Source organism: Phyllostomus hastatus, unplaced genomic scaffold (assembly GCF_019186645.2).
Source record: "Phyllostomus hastatus isolate PE091 unplaced genomic scaffold, TTU_PhHast_1.1 phas_contig_80, whole genome shotgun sequence".
NCBI classification, from domain to species: Eukaryota; Metazoa; Chordata; class Mammalia; order Chiroptera; family Phyllostomidae; genus Phyllostomus; species Phyllostomus hastatus.
In genome coordinates, this window is record NW_025333960.1 from 17,202,462 (window position 1) to 17,218,733 (window position 16,272).

General features: G+C 39.0%; 1 protein-coding gene across 2 annotated transcripts in view; it reads left to right on the forward strand.

The window, feature by feature from the left end:
* The first annotated feature begins 677 nt into the window (after nt 1–677).
* The window catches only part of YES1 (YES proto-oncogene 1, Src family tyrosine kinase), a 72,183-nt gene continuing 56,588 nt past the window's right edge, over nt 678–16,272 (forward strand). For both annotated transcript variants that reach the window (XM_045849938.1, XM_045849937.1), the window contains exon 1: nt 678–908. The gene's annotated coding sequence lies outside the window, so the exon portion shown is untranslated. The remainder of the gene's footprint in view (nt 909–16,272) is intronic.

Below are 16,272 nucleotides of genomic sequence, written 5' to 3' on the forward strand. Positions count from 1 at the left end.
GGATAGACTTGGAAGGAGGCCAGACGCGAGTGTTCTTGGACTGCGGTGAGGGTTGTGATGAGGGTGTTACTAACGTGGCCGCCAGCCCCCTACCCCCTCCCGCCCTCCGACTCGCCCGGCCCAGCTGAGATTTTACTATCAACTACAATGGGTGCGGAAGCGTAGTACTGAGAAGCAAACTACCAACCAAAAAAACCTCAACCCCATCCTCCCCTAAAACACAAACAAAACCCCAAAGCCCTCGGCACTACACAGAGTGGGATCAAGGAAAAGGAGAAAGGGAGAGGGGGTGGGATCTGCCCTCCCAGCTCAATCTCCGGAGGCAGCCGAGTCGGTGGCCGCAGGGTCCGTGGGTGGGGAGGGGCATTGTGGATCCGCTCTCAGCGTGCCGAAGAGCTACCTCTTCACACCCCCTCAGCCTGCGCCGCCTCGGCAATCCGCCCCGGACCCCGCCGCCATGTTGGGTCGGGATAAGTGACCCGGACTCGCCACCTAGGATGACCTCGGCTGCAGAAGTCCGGAGCACGCGGCACCCGCTAGCGCCGGAAGGCTGGGGGCGCAGAAAATCGAGTGGGCGCGGCGCGAGTTCCGGTGAGCGGGCCTGCGGCGGGAGCAGGTAGCTGCAGCCCCCGCCCCGCCCCCGCTCGGAGGGGCGGAGTCAGGAGTGAGGGCGGGCGGGGAGCCGGGAGGAGGTGGAGAGTGAGGACTTGGGGTGGAGGAGCCCGGGAATTCCCTCCTCCTGAAGTGAAGAGTTGGGCTGACTGTGCGGTTGTTGCTGCTGCCGGGCGCCCGGGACTAGGAGGTGGAAGGAGGGAGAGGGTTCTGCGGGCCTCGCCTCCTCTCGCCGCCCCCTCCCCACCACCGGAGCCCCAGCAGTGGTGACCCATGTGAGCGCGGCTGGAGGACAGGTAAGGACCCTCCGAGGCCCCGTGGGCGGAGGTAGTCGACACCGGCTGGCAGTGGTAGGCCCCGGCGCCCGCCCGCGCCCGGAGGCGCTGCCGCTCCCTGCCCCCGCCGGCTCCGAGTCGGGAAGTTGAGGAGAAACTTCTCCCCTCCCCCGACCCGGCTCGCTTGGCCGGCGTGTCTCTTTCCCTGCGCTACCTGCTTGCCCCCTGACTCGGTCTCCGCCCCGTCCAGTCCTACTCTGTCCCGCCCAAGTCCGCCTTCAAGTCCCTGGAGCATTAGGACACCCCACCGCCCGTGTCCTTAAGGTTGTGTGGGCCACCGCGCGGGGCGGGGGCGAGGTTTATTTTGGCTCGCATCCCCAAGTAAGCGGCGAGGGCAGCGGTCCCTTTCTGTCCCAGAGGTTGGGGGGTCTAAGTGTTGACTTAAGCCGGGTGGCAGCTGTGTCGGGAGAGCGGGCGAGGGTGTGTGTAAGGGGCGAGTTGGTGAGCCTCTCGCTTCACTTGGTTTGATTGAAAACCGCAACATGTTGAAGTTTTCCTTTGTTTTGTGTTGGGGGTTGGGAAATAAGCCACTCAGCATCCTCTTTTACAGTATTATGCCACTTCGCCTCCCAGTTGGTTCGGTCCTCTGTCCACGTGTATTACAGAAAAATTTGTTTTAAAGCGTATTTTTCCTGAGAATTGCTTCCAGCTTTTGCTTTATTGGGCATGGGTGAGCGTTGTTTTAGGACGCTCTTCGAAAATCAAGTCTGATGTAGGGACTGCTTTAATTTTGTTTTGTAGTGAGTGGGACACAACATCGTTTGGATTTGGTTGAATTATTTTCTGCTCTATTAATCGAAGCAGGCTTGGAGTAATCCACCAACAGTTTATAAATTATTAAAGAAATGAAAAATCTCTAGTGGAATCACAACTTTATGTTCATGCCGTTTTTTAGGTATATAGGTTCCACCGGTGTGTTTTCATATAGATTTTCACATGTACATATATATGGTTGTGGCATATTTGTGCCTTGTAACGGTAGGATTACAGTGCTAAAGGTATCTTGATATTTCTAAGTGTATTTAAACTGTCTTGTTAAATTATTAATGTTAAATTATACACTAAGGAAAATATTACTAAATATGTACACTTGACTATATGCATTTAAGACGAAATACATGGTAGATGTAGTTATCTTAACTAGCACAGTGTTTGGCACACAGTGGACAGGAAACATTTTGAATGGACAGGTAATAAAGGAGGGTCTTGTATTAGAAACCAAGGATCTTGTATACATCATATATGATTTTTAATGAATCGTTCTGTAAGAAAGTTGTTCTTCACGAAATCATACATTCGTTTTACTAAAATGAGATCCCTGTCATAGCTGACATCTAAGAAAGTTTAATTATATTTTAACTTTTAGACATTAGCTAAGCCTCAGTGGAGATTTTAAATGCTTGTTGACAATTCACAGGGTGCTAAATTTAAAAAAAAAGTTACCTTTTATCTGAATCTGAATACAAGACAGTTTATGTCCATGTTTCCAGAATAAAAGATAAAAGGGCTCATAAAATATGTACTCTGTTATAACCACCATAAGGTTACATTAGCTTTAATTTTGCAGTATGTTTTTGCTGACTTCATAAACCACAAAATTGACTCCTTCCTGTTGAACTAAAAGTGAAGTTACGGCTTTGACCTATCTTCCTGGGATAGGTGGAATTGGTCTTATGACTGAAGTATAATATTAATACATGGTTTAAGTTGTTTGTTTTTTAATTCAGTAAATTCTCAAGCCACAAAATCAGTATCCACCCAAATAAATTTCCTTTATGGTCTGTAATGTTAGAAGAATAAATATTCTAAAAGAATAGTTATGACCTAGTATAAGAGAACTATTACCAACCCGTGGTGTAAGACTTGTTTATATAAAGTTTAACTTTGCATCTTTTTAGGCAGTAAATAAATTATTTATATGAGTGATTTTTCTCTATAAATATATGTAATTCTCAATCTTGTGTTCAATGTAGACATTTATTAGTTCCTATTAGCATTATACTAAAAAGTCTAATATTTAAATAATTGAAAAGAGCAACACTAAACTCTGTCTAGGAATGCACACTTGGGTGATGAAACTATATATATTTTTAAAACCTACAAGGAAGTGATTTCTACAAAAGTAATGATATGGGAGGAGGGAGGAAGTTGTGATTTGGATGCAGCTTCTTAATTGGTGGTAAAGTTCTTTTAACCTGGTGGTGGTTGCAAGGGTGTTGGCCTTAGTATAAATCATTAAGCCATAATTTGTTCAGTGTGTTTTTCTGTATGTGTTGTAGTTTACATAAAACTTTTTTTTCTTTTTTTAAAGAAGCCTGTTTGTAATGTACTATATAAGATAAATAAAGAACTTCATATTTGGTGACTGACTTTGGAGTACTGCTTGGATTGCCCTTTGCAAACAGGGTTAGACTTATTAAATAATTATTATCATAAACCAGCTAGTGCATGTAAGTAACTACTTTGACATGTAAATAACATGTTGATATTTTGAGGGAAGACACCAGGTTTTTACTAACTTTAAATCCTCTTCAGCTTTTATATTATAAGTTACACTTAGTAGGTAATCAAAATATGTTTATTAAACTAATGGGTATTGTTTGGTCATTAAGTATAAAATAGAACACATTTTACAGGAAATTATGTAACATTATAGTTAAAACTCAAACTATGGCATTAAGGTAAAATGTTTACTTTTATCCATATTTAGTTTTCTGGAACAGTAATTCTTTAGATTAGTAATTTCACCCTTAGTTTTGCTATCCTTAAGAATGTCATGAAATTCTGAATGTTAAGATGTGTTTCTGTTTACTTAAGTTTTTTGAAGATGTGTCATATAGCACCTAAAGGAAGAGGATGTTTTGTTTCAAAACTAAGCAGATGACCATATGGCGCTGGAGTCTAAAAAATGCTGAAAATCATTGCATTATGCTACTTTTCTTGCTTTAAGTAATAATGGCTTTCTGTTTTAGTTGTTGGTAGCTTTTTAGTTGTTGGTCTCTTTGCATTTTGTAATGCAGAGTTGAAGAAGAGATCGCATCTGTGCCAAATTCTTATATCACAGGAACTTTCAGTCGTGTTATAAAGGTGATGTTTGTGGTGCTGGTTTTGTTACATGAATATTTACAGGAAGTTTTAGTTAAGATCTTCCATTGTGCAAAACCCTACAGGGCTTAGGTCACTTTCAGTTCACATTTAAATAGGTCTATAATACAAATACAAGTTCCCCTATTGAGGTATAATTGCCTTTCTTTAAAGGAGATAATCTGTTCATATTAAAGGATCTTGGTATCTTATTGGTAGTGTGTAGGACAGTTTGTGTGTGGCTATGGCAGGGTATGTATTATCTTTTTTCTTCCTCTCAGCTGCTTCAGTGCCACAATTAGCCTGAGTATTGCTCAGCTGCAGCTGCTGGGTGATTATGAACCATCCAGCGCCTGTCTAAACTCAAAGGCAGATTTAGCAAAAGGAGCTATAGTAGCAGCACAGGCTGAGAGAGAAGAGCCGGTGCCACTGCCAATATAATTTTAACGTGTCTGTATGCTAAGGAATCTTTGGCTGCAGCAACACTATTGTTGTCTTGGAAGTAGCAGACTTGATTGCAACATATCCTGGTTTGGATTGGGTTTACTTGGTGTTACTCTTTAAGATCTTGAAGCTCACTCCAGGAAAGAGTAATTTCAGAGTGTAGGATGATGTATCAATGAGGTAGTGCTTCACTGAGTAATGATCCTCTATGTCCAGGATAGCAGTGCCCGTTAGTTTCCCCTTGTTTGAGTGTATATATGAAGCATATACCATATACTACAGGCTGCTTTAAGCTGTGTCTCTTAGAAGTGCTGCTGCTGTTACTGTTGTTTGGGGGTGGCAGGAGAGCTTATAAAGCAGGTTCTTTGGACTTCCCACTTTTTCCTAGGAAATGGATAGAAGATTTTCAAGAGTTCTAGAACTAGCTGCACATAGCATATCCCCTGTGGCTGTCTGAATTTTGCCTGTAGCAACCCTAGATTCTTTTTCCTATTGCTTTTCCTTTATTCCTGGAATATGAGAAGATGGACATTATTAAACACAGATATAGTATCATCTAAATATGGCAAGCCCCAGTCTGAAAGATGCCATCGGCAATTTTTTCTGTTTCTGAAATGTTGCTAAGTTTAAAAACATGTCAAGCTAAGAGCCTCAGCATCTTGTCCTCTCTTTTACCAGTACTGTTGGAAAATCTACAAAGACAATTTCTTCTTATACTAATCCTGGCTTTGAAACTTGGTGATTCAGGGTTTGGCTAATTTTGGATGGAGGATAGAGGGTATTGGGAGAAGCAGCACTCAAACTTGTATAACCAGAAGGAATATAACCAAAAGAGGTACAGAAGACTGTATACTCTTGAACAGTAACAGGTACACATTGTCATTATGGGACATACTTAGGAAGACATGGATGTATTGACCCTTCTTTGTGCTCCCTCAAAACTCCTGTGTTAAAAAAAATACATTTCTCCTTGCATTATAATTTTTTCTTTATATGACTGGTATACTTGATCTAGTGCTCACTGTGGCAAGGAACTCTTAATGTGAATCTTTGAACAGACCCTAGTAGAATACATACGTAATAAAATTTTAATTGTATTTAGGGATATGGTTCTGTGGATGACTTTACATATACAGACTTCTTCCACACACAACACCTCTACTCAAATTTTCTAAAATAATCTTAATGCCTTTTTATAAGCTAATGTTAAATTCTTTAAAATTTTTACTCTCAAAGTTTTGTTCTAGAAAATGATTTTATAGAACTGTTTAAATATTTGCACATGTGAAGTTAAAGGTCATCTTGATAAAATTTATTTTTTTAATGTTTTCACTATTTTAGTGAATATAGAAGGCCTACCTATGCGCGCGCGCGCACACACACACACACACACAAAATTATCCTAAATTTTTCTAAAATACATTTGGCATCCTGCCATGTTACTGGTGACAACCAACGTTATAATTATAACTTTTATGTTCATATCTTCCAAGGACAAAAGAAAAAAGTTCTGATTTTCTTAATGTATTATAAAGAATGCACAGTTCATAGAATATATCTGCTGGGGACAGAGACAGGAAAGGCCTGACCACTGAAATTTAAAGATTACCTGGTTTCAGCCTCTGTTCCTAGTAGTATGTAAACTCCAGGTTCTCTTAACCTAATTATGGAGGCTAATCACTTAATTATTTTAATGTAACTTTCAGTTTTTTAGCATTAGAAATTGGGGTGGTTTGAAGAAAGTGTGGTGGCTTTTGCTGCATAAGTTAATACATAAAATTGTTCCATAGCACATTTATTATTTTTAACTTTTATTCTGATGCAGTTAGTATTTTATGGATAAAGGTACTTTAAAAATAATAATCAGGCATTTGAAAAGCAGAGAACGCAACTGTAGTGTAATAAGGAAAAGACCAAAAGATCATCTGTATTTTAATTCCACTTTTTTTTTTTATCCTCACCCGAAGACATCATTTTTCATTGCTTTTAGAGAGAGAGAGCACTTGAGAGGGAGAGAGATGTTGATGTGAGAGAGAAACATCAGTTGGTTGCCTTCTTTCTTTTTTTAAAGATTTTATTTATTTACTTTTAGAGGAGGGAAGGGAGGAAGAGAGTGAGAGAAACATCAGTGTGTAGTTGCCTCTCACACACTGCCTACTGGCCCACAACCCAGGCATGTGCCCCTACTGGGAATCAAACCAGGGACCCTCTGGTTCGCAGGCCAGCACTTAGTCCACTAAGCCACAGCAGCCAGGGCTGATGGGTTGCCTTCTTGTACCATACCCGACCAAGGATCAAAACTTCAACTTGGGTATGTGCCCTGACCAGGAATTAAACCTGTGACCTTTTAGTCTGTGGGACAACGTTCCAACCAACTGAGCCACCAGTAAGGCTTAATTCCACTTCAGACAATGTGGCCTTGGTCAATTCCGTAAACTCCCTAGGCCTTGGTTTCACTATTTGAAACAGGAGGCAGCTTGACTATATGGTTTCTAATATTTTTTAAGTCTTATATAAATGTGTGGTTCTACTACAGTTTTAATTTTTATATTGATAAAAATTTAAGGAAATGTTTTAGAATCTAGAATTTGAAATAAAATTAGGTGAGAGGTAAGTAACGGTTATAGTAAGAAACTGACACATAGACTTGACATTGGACTTTCTTAGGTGAATGCACTGTGTGGTATGACAAATACTGTGCTAGTTTTGTTGTTATGAAAATGATCACACCACCATGGACGGTGTGGCTTAGTTGGCTGGGCATCATTCTGCAAACCAAAAAGTCTCCAGTTTGGTCCCAGGTCTGGGCTCACACAAGAGGCAACTGATCAATGGTTTTCTCCCTCCATTCCCCACTCTCTAAAATCAATAACCATGTCCTAAGGTGAGGGTTAAAAACTGCTGTCTTTTAGGAATTCACATTGTGCAGAACTGGCTATGATTATGAGGCTGTTACAATTTTTGTAAATTGGTAGCTTTTTCTAAGGTGAGTCCCTTATAGTACTTCTCTGGTTTTTAATGTTAGTTGGTGATACCTCTGAAACTTTAATAAATCTTTTTGCACTAGATAGGTTTAGCCTCAAGTAAACTTATTTAATTCTTTAGGCAAGAAGACTTGATTTGATGTTTTTCTAGATATTAGTGTATTACAGGCATTTGTGGCTCACATACAGAGGTTTCCTAACACCTATATAGAAGTTTTACTATAAGAAGACACATTTGAAAGCAAGGTTTTTAAAAAATAATTTCAAATCAATTTTGCAGTAATATCAGAAAACTAAGGACTTTTTCATTCATCGAAGCAGATAGTTGTAATGTCATTTAACAGTAATCATAACTGTTTGGGTGGCAGCTTTGCCACATCGTATCAGGAAAATAGCCACATTAAAACATTTAATTGTCTTATTTGCAGATCAATAAACATAATAATCACATAAACAAAAGACAGAAATCACATGATCATAACAATAGATGCAGAAAGAGCATTTGATATGTTACAGTACCCATTTATAATAAAAACACTCAGCAAAATGGTAAGAGAGGGAGCATTCCTCAACATAATAACGGCCATATACAAGAAACCTACAGCCAACATCATACTCAATGGGCAAAACATAAAATCTTCCCCACTAAGATCAGCAACAAGATAAGGATGCCCGCATTCCTCACCTCTATTCAACATGGTATTGGAAGTCCTAGCCACAGCAGTCAGACAAGAAAAAGAAATAAAAGGCATCCAAATTGGAAAGGAGGAAGCAAAACTCATTGTTTGGAGATGACATGATAGTGTACATTGAAAATCCTATAGACTCCACCAAAAAACTCCTCAATCTAATATGTGAATTTGGCAAAACAGCAGGATACAAAGTCAATATTCAGAAATCAAAGGCATTTTTGTACACACCAACAGTGAAATCTCAGAAACAGAAATTGAGGGTGAAAACTGATTTGCTATGGCAACAAGAGAAATAAAGTAGCTATAGCAATAAATCTAACCAAGGAAGTAAAAAACTTTTACTCCAAAAACTACACAGCACTGAAGAAAGAAATTAAGGAAGGCACAAACAAATGGAAGCTTATACTGTGTTCATGGGTTGGAATAATTAACATCATCAAAATGTCCACACTACCCAAAGCAATTTATAGGTTCAACACAATCCCTATTAAAATACCAGTGACATATTTCACAGATACAGAGCAAACATTTCAAAAATTTATATGGAACCATAAATGACCCTGAATAGTCTCAGCAATTTTGAGAAAGAACAAAGTAGGAGAGATCACAATACCTGGTATCAAAGTATATCACAAGGCTACTGTAATCAGAACAGCCCAGTACTGGCATAAGAACAGACACATAGATCAGTGGAACAGAATAGAGAGCCCAGAAATAAACCCAAGTCTCTACGGTCCATTAATATTTCACAAAGGGGGCAGAAGCATAAAATGGAGTAAAACTAGCCTCTTCAACAAATGGTATTGGGAGAGCTGGACAGCTACATGCAAAAACATGAAACTAGACCACCAATTTACAGCATACACCAAAATAAATTCAAGATGGATAAAAGACTTAAATATAAGTTGCAACACTATAAATGTCCTAGAAGAGAACATAAGGAGGAAAATCTCATATTCCACACAGTAATTTTTTCACCAGTATATTCCCTAGAGCAAGGGACAAAAAGAAAAGAATAAACAAATGCGACTTCATCAAAATAAAAAGCTACTGTATGGCTAAAGAAAAGATCAGCAAAATGAAAAGGGAGCCAACTGTATGGGAACATATATTTGCAAATGATACCTCAGACAAGGGTTTGATCTCCAAATTATGTATAAAGAACTCAACACTACTACACTCCAGGAAGACAAACAATCTGATTAAAAAATGGGCGAAGGACCTGAACAAACACTTCTCCAAGGAGGACATACAGAAGGCCCAGAGATACATGAAAGGATGCTCAGCATCACTAGTCATCAGAGAGATGCAAATTAAAACCACAATGATCTGGCTGGCATAGCTCAGTGGATTGAGCGCGGGCTGCGAACCAAAGTGTCGCAAGTTCGATTCCCAGTCAGGGTACATGCCTGGGTTGCAGGCCATGACCCCTAGCAACCACACATTGATGTCTCTCTCTCTTTCTCTATCTCCCTCCCTTCCCTCTCTAAAAAAATAAAATAAATAAAATCTTAAAAAAAAACACAAAAACCACAATGAAATACCACTTCACACCAGTCATAATGGCCATCATAACCAAATCAACAAACGATAAGCAGCAAGTGCTGGTGAGGTGGAGAAAGGGGAGCCCTAGTGTACTGTTTGTGGGAATGCAGACTGGAGCAGCCACTGTGGAACACAGTATGGAATTTCCTCAGAAAACTGAAAATGGAACAGTCTTTCAATTCAGCATTCCCGCTGCTGGTACTCTACCCCAAGAATCCTGAACCACCAATTCAGAAGAACCTCTATACCCCAGTGTTCATTGCAATGTTATTTACAATAGCTAAGTGCCGTAAACAGCCTAAGTGCCCATCAGTAAATGAGTGGATCAAGAAACTGTGGTACATTTACACAATGGAATACTACGCAGCAGAAAGAAAGGAGCTCCTACCCTTTGCAATAGCATGGATGGATCTGGAGAGCATTATGCTAAGTGAAATAAGCCAGGTGGTGAAAAACAAATACTATATGATCTCACCTGTAAGTGGAACCCAATTGACTAAACAAACAAGCAAGCAAAATATAACCAGAGACATTGAAATTAAGAACAAACTGACAGTAAACAGAAGGGAGGTGGGAAGGGATAATGGAGAAAGGGGTAAGGGTTGTTGAGAACATGACAGGAACGTGAACAGAGCCAAAGGTGGGTAGCACCAAGGGTGGGAAGTGGGGATGGCTGGGGTGAGGGGGCAAATGGAGACAACTATACTTGAACAATAAAAAATGTGGAAAAAAAATAATTTACACAAAATAAAAACATTTGTTTGAATTGGCAAAAGTGCAGGGTAATTGTTCTGGATATTTTTCTTTAAGATGTATAGTTAATATTTAGAACAAAATAAGTGTGGACACTTGAAAATGGTTAGCTTTAAGTTTTGCAAGATAATTTTGTAAAAAGAAACAAACTAAAATTATAAGTAGATTATATTCCCAAAGTTTGTCAGTCATTTAAAGATCAAAATCTTTTCTCAGAGAAAGTCTTTTCTTTAAGGTTAGCCTTTTGAGTTAGATTTCTAGCAGCCCATTACAGTAGCTATATCTAACAGCTATAACAGTGTTGCATTGGTATAGGTATTCTAATTGATTTTTCAGGTTTTGTTTTGTTTCTTTTTTAAAGTTTACTGACCTCTTGAACAGATGAAATATTTGGCCTACAAGATAGATGCTTTAATTACATAGTGGGTGAATCCATTGCCTTTCCAGTCACCATCCCTCCCCACCTTCCTAGCTCCTCACTCTAAAAATCATTCTGTTATGAGTTCCATATTGGGATGCTAGGACTCTCCCAATGAGGCCTTGCTGTTAAGCTGAATTTAAGTACAGAAGCTTCCCTAGTTTCTCTCACCCACTTGCTGGGCACTTTGAAGCCTTCTTTCTACTCTGACCCTATAGGACAGTATGAGGAATGGGAAAGTTGCAAAAGATTAGGAATGAGAAATAAAAATGAGGAAAATAGAGAAGGACTTGGGAAAAAGAGGAGTGGACATAATATGGAGTTTGTAATTTTTTCTTTTGTGTCCTTTTTTCTATTTCTCACCCAATTCATTCCTTCTCTTAGACATTGATTATGGAAAATAAAAAGCCTGTTCTGTGACAGGTGCTGTGGTACATATTTATATACATTATCAAATTAACTTAAATCTTTGAAATACCTTTCCAGAATACCCAGAAAAATCATGGCTGAGGTAGGTGTTTATTGTATATGAAGAGACTGAGAATCAGAAGGTATATATAATTTACCAAGGTTGTATAACTAAATGATTGGGTGGAACTGAATTTGAACCTAAGGCTAACTGACAGCAAGCCTCTTCCCTGTAAAACAACTTTCTTAGAAATAAGGAGCAGTGATGGAAAGGGGACTTTCTTACATTTTCCTTCTTCCTTGAACTGTTCATTTGTATTGGGGATAAGAATTCTTAGCCACTTAAACTTTTCTTTTTAATGGAAGTAACTTTCTGGTTAGGTGTCAAGGTCAGATATTATATGAACTGAAAAAGATGGATTATTACACTAACTAAACAGTAGCAAACACTTTCTTTTTGCAGGTTTGGGTTTGTAATGGAAAATTGATACACAAATTCCAAAGTATTCTTTGTCTTTTTATAAAATAAGATGTCAATCCCAGATTAATAGACACAGTGTTCAGATCTTTTTCCAGTCAGGTTTCTTTTTTCTATCCAAATTTAGTTCATCAAAAGAACAAAGGAGCACACCAAAGATGGATTATTATACTAACTGTAGCAAATTATAGTAAGTTTGGGTTACTGTAAGTAAGTTTAAAAACCCAAACTTATAAACCCAAATTTGTAAGCTTGGGTTTGTAAAGTGTACATATAGGCTGCACATATATAGCCAACCCCTCCATGCTCAAATTTGAGTCTTCTGACTCAAAGGCTGGCTCAAACTTTTGTATAATATTTTTTTCACTTCTACTAATTACATCATTCCTAGATGAGTTAGTAGAAATAGATGGAAGGTTAGCATTGGCTAAAAGGTCCTCTGTCACATTTCAGAGAGCATACGTTCTAATTTGCCCTTCCAGTAGGATGGAATTTCCTATACTTTGGTAGAGATGCAGCAACCGTTCGTAGCTTCTCTTCCTTCTGGAGGAAATAGTAGAATTCTTCCATATTGGCATGTTCCTATAAATCTTATTGTTACATGAAATTCTCACTCCATGAAGAGCCTCATCTAAAGCTCCAAATGGAGATTCTGTTGGCTACTCTTATCACTGTGTAACTTCCATTAACAATGATTTGCTTCATCACCTTGGAAGCTTTTTCTTCTTGTCTTCCTTTTTTTTTTTTTCAGTTATATTTAAGAATGTACCCTTTATACTCTAATAAGCTGGATCATTGTGTTCTAGTGGGAATATTAGCTTGATTTTGTAGCATTATTATCCCACATAGAATATCTACAGTACAACTCCTTCACACATAACTCTAATAGTTCTGTCATTGCTTACACTTATTGGGCCTACAAAAGTGTTGGCAGATCCTCTAAAACTGTTGTGCCAAGTCTGAAGGATGGGAGTGGCTGCTGCTTGAATGTAAGGTCCATGAGGGCAGGTGTCTTTGTTTTGGTTACGGGAGTAATTCCAAGCATCTACAATAATAGCTTGTAAAAGGGCCTACTATGGAGGAAAATGCAACAGTTCGTTGGTAATGTTTGCCTACCATGGGCATGAAAGAAAGAAATGTCAAGAAATAAATAGCTAGCTTCTCACTAAAAACTCATGCAGTAACCACAGATGTTTTTTTCTCAAGACTCAGTGGAGTGGCAGACCTAGTGCTAAACTAGTGGTATTAGCATTCAGGATGAAATTACATAAAATTTTTACTTTAATGTGGTAGAGATACTGAGGTTTGATTTGGCACTGACTTGTAAATGTTAAGGAGCACTAAGAAAAGTACGTACTTACAACAGGGGGGTTCCTTTTCTTTATATGTTATTCTCTAAATATATCTCTAGCAACCATATTTCTTAAAAACTGGGGCACACGTCAGTTCTCCTTACATTACATGGATGTAAACAAGTCATGAATATAGCTGATTGTAAATAGAGCTGGGAAAATAGTCCTTAGCAGGGCAGCTGCCTTCCATTGACAACCATAGAAGGGGAGGATGACTTTTGGTGAAAGGTAGCTGTCTCTGCCACAGAAGGGGAGAGGAAGTCACCTAATAAAGAAGTTAGACATTTATTGTATATGAAAATACACTATTTGGTTGTTTAAACATGGTTAAACTCTGTGTGGACATTGATGGTATCTTAATTTAATTAAGGCAATAATATCTGTCCATAGGCAAACTAGTTATAATGGAAAATGTCTCATATTCCACCACCTTCTGGAAGTTTTTTTTATAAACAGACTATCTGGAAAAATTTCATTTCGTGTTTTAAACAGTAAAGGAAGCTATAGAGATGTTTGCCATAAATAGACATTTCTCCAAAGAACACATACAAATGGCCAAAGACACATGAAAAGATGGTCAACATCATTAATCATCAGGGAAATGCAAATCAAAACCATGGTGAGATAACACCTTACACTTGTCAGAATGGCTATTTTATCAAAAAGACAAGAAGTAAAACAGTGTGGGTGAGGATGTAAAGTAAAGGGAACCCTAATACATCATTGATAAGATTGTAAATTGGTACAGCTGCTATGAAAAATAGTGTAGAGGTTCCTCAAAAATTCAAAATAGAATTTCCATGCAACCCAGCAATTCCATTTCTGGGTATTTATCCATGGAAATAAAAAAACGCTAATTCAAAAAGATATGCGCACCCCAGCAGCATCATTTATAATAGCCAAAATAGGGAAGCAACCTAGGTGTCCATCAACAGAAGAATGGATTAAGAAGATGTGGCATATGTGTGTATTCGTATATACAATCAAATATTACTCAGCCGTAAAAAGAATGAAACTGCCATTTGCCACAACATGCATGGATCTAGAGGGTATTATGCTAAGTGAAATACTTAGAGAAAGACAAATATTGTATGATTTCACTTACATGTGGAATCTGAAGGACAAAGCAAACAAGCAAAACAAAACAATCGGATTTATAGAAACAGAACAAACTGATGGTTGCCGGAGTGGACGGGGTGGAGGGGATTGGGCAAATAAGGTAGAGAGGATTAAAGAGGATCAAATTTCCAGTTACAAAATAAATAAGTCACAGGGATGTAATGTACACTATTGGGAATATAGTCAATAATATTGTAATAATTTTGTACGGTGACAGAAGATTGTTAGACTTACGATGATCACTTTGTAAGATATATATGAGGTCAGTCCAGAAAAAGTCCAGCCATTGTGAATTGTGCGACATGGATGTAACCTGGTATCTAAGAAGAGAGGACTGGAATGTTCATGTATGAACAATGATGATTTCACTTTTCTAGTCAGTGGGGGTAGTAGATGCTGTTGAGTGAGCATGTGTACTGTGTGGCTGTCATTCAAAATGACAGTGAGTAGAGCAATAAATCTGCATAAAATTTTGCATTAAGCTTGGACATTACTCTGGCAGAAACTATTCAGAAGATTCAGGAGGCTGCAGCTATGGGCAACTGGTAATTGGCAGCTTCATCATGACAGTACACCCGCTGATGGCCAAACATCAAATCACCCAGATGACTTAGCTCCCCTACAGCCCAGATTTGGTGCCCTGTAACTTCTGGCTTTTCCCAAAACTAAAATCACCTTTGAAAGGGAAGATATTTCAAACCATTGATGAGATTCAAGAAAATACGACAGGGTAACTGATGGCGATTGGAACTGTTAGAGGTCCTTAAGGTGCCTACTTTGAAGGGGACTGAGGTATCATTATCCTTTATACAGTGTTTCTTGTATCTCGTATCTTCTTCAATAAATGTCTCTTTTTCATATTACATGGCTAGATACATTCTGGACAGACCTCCTAGATGTTGAAGGACTTTGTTGTGCACTTGAAACTAATGTAATATTGTATGTCAACTATATTTTAATTAAAAAAGAAAACCACTAACGCCAGAAACAAAATATTTGCTATTTTGAACTTAATTAGGATGAATAGAAAGAAAATAACGATATGTAAATTCTAGAAAGAACCTTTGGAGATAGCAACCATTTTTTACTCCATTTTATGTTCCTGTCCCCTTGGATTTGTATTAAAAGTTACAAGAAAGTAATTCTGAACTTTAAGGAGATGTATGTTCTAGACTTTAGGAAGCATATTGGAAAGAGTCTATGGTTTAAGGTTCTAATGGATAATATGCCACCTAAAGAAATAAAATTTCTAAAAATGCCTCAAACCTTTTGTTATAAAAAGCTTGGGAAGCGCTTTTTAGGGGAGAGGGTCAGGGTAAAATGGGGATCATTGTACCTGTATTTACATAGCACTTTAAGTGCTTGAGAATAGATGGTAGTTAGCTGTATGGAAGAATTTGGTGGGGCCCTAGCTGGTGTGGCTCAGTGGATTGAGCACTGGCTTGTGACTTGGAAGGTTGTCAGTTCTGTTCCCAGTAAGGGCACATGTCTGGGTTGCAGGCCAGGTCCCCGACTGGGGGACTTGTGAGAGGCATCCAGTAACTCTCATACCCTTGATGTTTCCCTCTCTTTCTACCTCATTTCCTCCCTCCCTTCCCCTCTCTCTAAAGGTAAACAAATAAAATATTTTTTTTAAGATTTTATTTACTGCCTGGCTGGTGTAGCTCAGTGGATTGAGCGTGGGCTGGGAACCAAAGTGTCCCAGGTTCTATTCCCAGCCAGGGCACATGCCTGGGTTGCAGGCCATGACCCCCAGCAACCGCACAATGATGTTTCTCTCTCCATCTCCCTCCCTTCCCTCTCTAAAAATAAATAAATAAAATCTTAAAAAAATATTTTATTTACTTATTTTCAGAAAGGGAGAAGGTTGGGGAGAACAGGGGAAAGAGAGACAGAGAGAGATACATCAATGTGTGAGAGAGTCATTGATTGGTTGCCTCTCACATGCCCCCTACTGGGGACCTGGCCTGCAACTCAGGCATGTGCTTTGATTGGGAATCTAACCAATGACCTTTCTGTTAACAGGCCAGTGCTCAGTCCATTGAGCC